Source organism: Trachurus japonicus, chromosome 8 (genome assembly GCF_045865225.1).
Source record: "Trachurus japonicus isolate A0001 chromosome 8, Traja_1.0".
NCBI classification, from domain to species: Eukaryota; Metazoa; Chordata; class Actinopteri; order Carangiformes; family Carangidae; genus Trachurus; species Trachurus japonicus.
In genome coordinates this window covers 18,094,574-18,101,536 of record NC_140914.1, presented here as the reverse complement: position 1 = coordinate 18,101,536, position 6,963 = coordinate 18,094,574, and the positions used below count along the sequence as shown (strand labels likewise).

The window sequence follows — 6,963 nt, the reverse complement described above, 5'->3', positions numbered from 1 at the left end:
GTGCGCCTGTGTGTGTGTGTGTGTGTGTATGTGTGTGTCTGCGTGCCAGGAGCGATCACGGGCCATTGCCGTAATTGCTCAGCGCGCAACCTATACGGCGGGAGGAAGAGAAGCGAGGGAGTGGGGGTTGGGATGGGGGGGGCGAGCCGTGTGTAAACCCGATGAAACACCCTTGGCTGCACAGGAGAAATTCAGAATGACCGAGATAGGCTGCCCACGCTCGGGCGCCTCGCGACAAGTGCCGCTTTTGCACGAAAGAGCAAATGAAAACAAGGAGAGGAGAGGATGCTAATTATTGACGCGCGCCCGAGCAAGCTGCCAGCAGCCGCTCATCTGTCACTCAGGAGGAGGAGGAGAGAGAGAGAGGAGGAGGAGGAGGAGGAGGAGGCTGAATGGAGGGAGAGTCACAGTCCCTATCCCCTCCTCTTCCTCCTCCCCCTCCCCTCCCCTCCACTCCCCCCACTCCTTATTTTCATTCATGGCACAATCAGCGACACACGCATGCACATATCTCCTCCACACAGCGGCTGGCTCAGTCCCTCTCCATCAAAAGACTCGCCTTCTCTCTCCCCAAACACACACACATACACACACACACACCAACACACACCTTCACATAGGGACACACACACACTCTCTTTTCTTTTTTTCCTTTGTTATCTAATTTTCTCATACACACACACATCTTTTCTTTTCCATCTTTCTCCTCATTTCTTTTCATACATGAGTAAACACACATTCCGAGTATGTCTCTCTCTCTCTGTGTGTCTCTCTTGCACGCACGCACACACACACACACACACACACACACACACACACACACACACACACACACACACACACACATCCCAGATAATAACAAATACAAACAAAAACATCCAAGCCAAAGAAGATAAACAAAAAGAAGGACACAACAAAACAAACACGAGCAACTGCACATTGAAAATTGCATGTTAAATTCTCTTTCCTTCTTGTACACACACACACACACACACACACACACACACACACACACACACACACACACACACACAGTTGTGTTACCAGACACACATACAGCTTCCTCGCCACCCACTCGGAGAGAGACAGAGAGGGAGAGAGTGAGGGAGGGAGGAAGAGGAGGAAGAGCAAACCTGAGACAGAAGCACTCCTGCCGGGTGCTGAGTGCAGGAGGAGAGAGAGAGATGGAGGGAAGGGAGGGAGGGAGAGGTGGAGCGAGGGAGGGAGGGAGGGAGGGAGGGAGGGAGTGGAAAGGAGGAGGAAGGGGTGTTTTGGAGGAGGAGGAGCAGGTGGCCCCACAGCTCGACCACTCCTTTCCTCCCTCTCATCTATCAGCAATATCTCTCTCTCTCTCTCTCTCTCTCTCTCTCTCTCACACACACACACACACACTCAGTGCAACAGCAATCACTCCACACCCCCCTCCCCCCATCTGCTCCTCTCTCACACACACACACACACATCAGCGCGTGGTGGCTGTCGGACAGGCTGCTAGACTCTCCTGCACAGGCTGCAGGACGAGGCTGCACCCCAACACCCCCCCACCCCCACCCCAAGCTAATTCCATTATACATTCCCGACTGGAAGGAAGAGGGGCTGTCTTCTAATTGCTTTCTTATCCCCCTGAGTCCCCCTCACTCTCTCCTCCTCCTCCTCCTCCTCCTCCTCCTCCTCCTCCTTCTTCTCTCCTCCACCACCACCACCACCACCACCCACCTCCACCCCCCCTCCTTTTCAGCCCGCCCCTCGCCCTGCGTGCACTCAACATGGCAGCAGACAAGCAGAGGAGGGAGGCGAGCTAGAGAACAGGAGAGAGAGGGAGAGAGGGAGAGAGAGAGAGAGAGAGAGAGAGGCAGGCTGCCGCTATCAGGGAATACTGGTGCCATTTTCAGCATCGCAGGGTAAAAGGATTGAGCCTCGCCGCTGTACGCTCGGCTCGGCTCGGCTCGGCTCAGCTCGCCTCGGCTCAGAACAGCTGAACAGGAGGGGGATTGGAGGGACGACAAAAAGGAGGAGAGAACGGCTTACCACCTAACACAGGTACCACGCTTTTCCCTGTCGTTTGTTTTCTCCTCCATGGCAGGTTGCAAGATGGACAGCAGGAGAGTGAGAGCAAGGAGGAATGGTAGAGGGGGGCGTGTGTCTGTGTTTGTCCATGTGTGTGTGTGTGTGTGTGTGTGTGTGTGTGTGTGTGTGCCAAATAGAGGACAGCAGAGTCCCTCATGGGACTGCGTTCTATTTTCATTTGGTGGAAGAACATTCGCCTCCCACACACACACACACCAAACACAAACATACACACACTCCCAGTACCAGACACCTGCCTCAACCCGTGTTTTTTTCCACCAGCATCTGTCCAAACAAAAGGCAGGAGAAAAAAATGAGCACAAACAGTGTTTCTGCCTGCAAACACATGGATAACATACAGAGGAAGCATGAGCTGCAGCCGCTCTGTTTGTCTGTGGTCGGTTTGTTTGTTTGTTTGTTTTTTGTGCCTTTTCCTCCCAAGCTGCGTTCAGCATCCTGAGCCTTAGGATGTATTACGTAGTGCTATAACAGGACGCTATGTCAGAGCACGATGTGTCATAGCATGCTGTTTACTCTGCCTATTGCATAAGGAGAAATCTGAAATGCACACACACACACACACACACACACACACACACACACTGATCTTATGAAACCAGTGACGAAGTTAGATTATGGTTTTTCTAATCTGTGCTTCCTTATGATAAATGGATCTTTTATTGCACAGACTACGTACTGTATATATAGTTGTGTGTTGTATGTTGTGCTGCATGAGAAACGGATGGTTTAGTTAAAATTATTACTGGACCACAGACTGGCCTCTTTATAGTTGATGAAGCTTATATACTATTTTTAGAATGGCTTTACCTGTGTTGGCTGGGGATACATATGCTGTGTGTTGGAGACAATTGCTGATCTTATTTCTGCATGTGTGTGTATGTGTGACAGTTGTGTGCTTTCTTGTGCATCTAATGTGCTGCATAGGCGCACTCCAGAGGCGGCTTTACTATACCATTAAAAGTGTCCTCAAAGGATGCACTGAGACTGCAGTGTCACTGCTGACTGAAACTGATGCTACCAACAACCACGGTCATCTCCAGGAGAGGGGGAAAGAGGATGAGAGAGAGGGACAGAGAGAGAGAGAGAGGGAGAGAGAGAGAGGCGAGGGGTGGGAGAGGTGTGAGAGAGAGAGATGGGTGAGTAAAAAAAAATGAGTGACAGACACAGCCATGTGTGTGTGTGTGTGTGTGTGTGTGAGGGGGAGGAGGAGTAACGACAGAGATAACACAGAGAGGTGTAGAGAGGTGTCGGGGACAGAAAACAGAGGTGAGATAGAGAACGGCTGTGTGTGTTTGTGTGTGTGTGTGTGTATGTGTGTGAGCGTGCAAGTGTGTGTGTGTGTGTGTGTGTGCCTAGAAAGACAGGCACAGGGTGCACAAAAGAGTAAGAATGAGAGAATGATAGAGCAGGAGAGGGAGAGTGATAAGAGGTGAAGGAGAAGGAAGAATATATGAATGGAAGATGAGAGCCTGATCCCCTATAGCAATGCAGCGACATGGCCGCCATCAACATGTAAACAGCTGCGGCAGGATAAACAGTGTGCAGGTGTGTGTGTGTGTGTATGTGTGTGTGTGAGTGTGTGCAGATTTCATGTTTGTGAAACGTATCTTTGCATGTAAGCAAAATACAGCAATTTACTACCGTACAAAAGCACACACAAGTGGATGTACATAAATCTCTCGAAGGTTGTGATGTTTTCACCTGACAGTGGAGTTGTCACAGTGTCTGTGATCTTTGTTGCATGTGTGTGTGTGTGTGTGTGTGTGTGTGTGTGTGTGTGTGTGTGTGTGTGTGTGTAAAAGCTGTATTTCTGCAGTCAAAAGAATAGATAAGACAAGAGCCAGCCCACTGGCTTGGCACAGCATGGCATGGTATAAGGCAACATACCTCGAATACGCAATCGCACACAATACAGAGACAAGGGGATATAGTGCACACACAAACACACACACACACACACAAACACACACACTTATGCGCAAAAAAGTCTGCTCTCCTTTCCCTCTGACTTTTTCTCCTTCACGCACACACATCCAGACTAACAGTGGGTTTCCTGCATGATGCAACACAATGAAAGGAGGCTGATTATCATGGAGATCAGGAGGCGTGTGGAGAGCAGGTTTCAGCGTGTAGGTGTGTGTGATGGTCAGTAAAGAGCACACACTGAAACTGGCAACTCATTGCTGCGGCGAAATCAAAGGTGAAAGCTCCCCCTCTGAGCCCCCCCACCCCCCCATCCCACCCCCCTCTCGCTTTCTCTTCCTCTGCCTTCCTTCCTTCCTTTCTCTCTCTCTCTCTCTCTCTCGGTCTCAGACCAAAACAAATATGAGGTCAAGGAGGGGAGAGGAGAGAAAACAAGAGGCAGGATGACAGACTGAGAAACAACAGCCCAAATTAAAGGCACATATCACGGTTAGAGATGTAAAACATCAAGCGCTCTATTTTCTCTCCACATCTTTCTCTTTCGCTTTTAATCTTTCTCTCTCTCCGCATTGATCTGTCCTTTGTTTACATCCAATTTCTCAATTACTCTGGCCCCATTTTTAACTAGATTGCCGCACTTTCTGTCCATGTGTGTGTCTGTGTGTGTGTGTGTGTGTGTGTGTGTGTTCATGAGCGCTGCGCTATAAGCCTCAAGTGTCCACCTAATTGCCCTGGAGGCTCATGGTTATTTACTGTGGGGGGTTATTAGGCAGACAGAGAGAGAAAGGGAGGGAGAGACGGAGAGAGAGAGAGAGAGAGAGAGAGAGAGAATGTTTGTCCCTCGTTAAAGAGAAGTTCCATGAACACAAGCCGGGCTGCAGGGAGCGACTGGACCACAGCACCGTCATTAAAAGTGCGCACACATGCACATGCGCTCAAACACACACACAAGCACAGTCGTCGGCTAATGAATGTGGACACTCCACCTATGACTCATAGCATGCGATTTGTATTCGTATCGGATAACAATCCCTGATTCTTTAAAAAAAAAAGATATATACATGTTTATAGTAACACGTCCTCTCTACTGTCATGGTTGTCATGGTTTTAGTTAATTATTTGAACTTATTTTTTAATCATGTGTTTAGCAGAAACACAATCTATTAATCCACACGGGGACACAAGGGTAGAAAATAAGCTGTGGGCCCCTTACTGAGGAACACAACACAACACACTGGATTTTTTCCCCCCCTTTTTTTTCGCAAAATGAAACCAGCAGCAGTCATGACCAGTCTGTGTGATTATTATTGTAACCATGACAACCACAACAAAAGTTATTATGGATAAGGAAGTAGCTTATTTTGAAGCAAACAGCTCACTGACTGGTGGCATACCACTCTCTCTTTTATGCCTTAAGATCTATATTTTTTCACTTCATGCAATCAAAGATCTCTCTCTGAGATCGATTAAGCGAAACACACACACACACACACACTTACAAAAGTGTAAACACATAGTCAGCAACATAACACTGCACCCGAACCCTAATACAGCACAACCACAAATACGAGACAACACAAACACAATGCTCTCTTATCTTATTTCTACGTACACTCATAAACACTCACACACACGTGTAAATGCGTAGCCTCCATCTTCACGTGCATCATATGACCTCACACCCACACACAAACACACGCACAAACACACACACACAGCATATTTTCCACAAACTCAGCTTGAGTGAAGTGTGAGAGTGCGGGTACACGCTGTTCCAGTGAACAGTACACCACGGCTGCTAACCTAGATCTGATTACACACAGTAGCTCCTTGCATGCACAACTGTGTGCGTGCGTGTGTCCATACATTTGTGAATGTGTGTGTCTGCACTGGGGTCTAATGCAGTTTGCAGGTAATATATATTTATTGGACGAGCCAAGACATTGTCAGTGCAGTGTGTTTGTCTGGGGAGGACTGATGTATTCCCCTACAGGAGAGCAAGGAACATCAGAGAGGAAGAGAAAGACAGAGGGGGGGAGAGAGAGAGATGGAGAGAGAGAGAGAGAGAGATGGAGAGGGGGTTGGGGGAAGACAGGGGGAGAGGAAGAGCATGGGGTTACTGCAGGGAAGAGAAGACAGAGGTAGTGATGAGAGAGAGGAGGCGGGTAGAGAGGAAGAGAGAAGAGGAAAGGCTCATCTGTATGCTGGTTACTGTGTGCGGCTTGTTTGATCTGGAGGGAGTACTTAGTGCTGGATGGTGGGATGCTGCAGAGTGGAGAAGGCAAAAATAAGGTTCCTGTAATAGTGTGTGTGTGTGTGTGTGTGTGTGTGTGTGTGTGTGTGTGTGTGTGTGTGTGTGTGTGTGTGTGTGTGTGTGTGTGTGTGTGTGTGTGTAATTAGGTGCAAGGTGTTGGGTGCAGCACTTTGCTCATTAAAAGGATCTGGCTGCTGTCCAACTCTGTGCAGTTCATCAACTGTCCTTCATGTCTCTCATCCTTTTCCTCCTCTCTCCTCTCGTCATCTGTCCTCTTCCTTCCCCTCCTTCCTTCCTTCCTTCCTTTCTTCCTCCCTTCCTCACTCTCTTCTTCTTTTTTGATACCCCATCCTCCCATCCTGATGTTGCTGCAACCAAACTGCTTTGCAATAGTGTTGCTGACATGAATAACCAAGGGGTCATGTGTGGCTTGGGGCATCTTTTATCACTGATGACTATTTGATCAAATGCGTCTTATTAGAGGCGAACATCTCGTGCTTTTAAAAGATAAGTAATGAACATATTTGCACATATCCATACTAATAACTGTATGTGCGAGTATGAGGGGGCGCGCAGACACTTGTATGTAACTACCTTTTTTTTTGTGAAACCCTGTTTATTCTTGACAGCTTGTTAGCAGAATACACTTGTAGGGTAATCGCTAAATATTCAAAGCAAAAGATCACAAGTCTGCTCCA

General features: G+C 48.2%; 1 protein-coding gene across 2 annotated transcripts in view; it reads left to right on the top strand.

Moving 5' to 3' along the window:
• Window positions 1-1,757: 1,757 nt before the first annotated feature.
• Window positions 1,758-6,963, top strand: part of rai1 (retinoic acid induced 1) — a 54,101-nt gene continuing 48,895 nt past the window's right edge. For both annotated transcript variants that reach the window (XM_085784354.1, XM_085784353.1), the window contains exon 1: window positions 1,758-2,040. The gene's annotated coding sequence lies outside the window, so the exon portion shown is untranslated. The remainder of the gene's footprint in view (window positions 2,041-6,963) is intronic.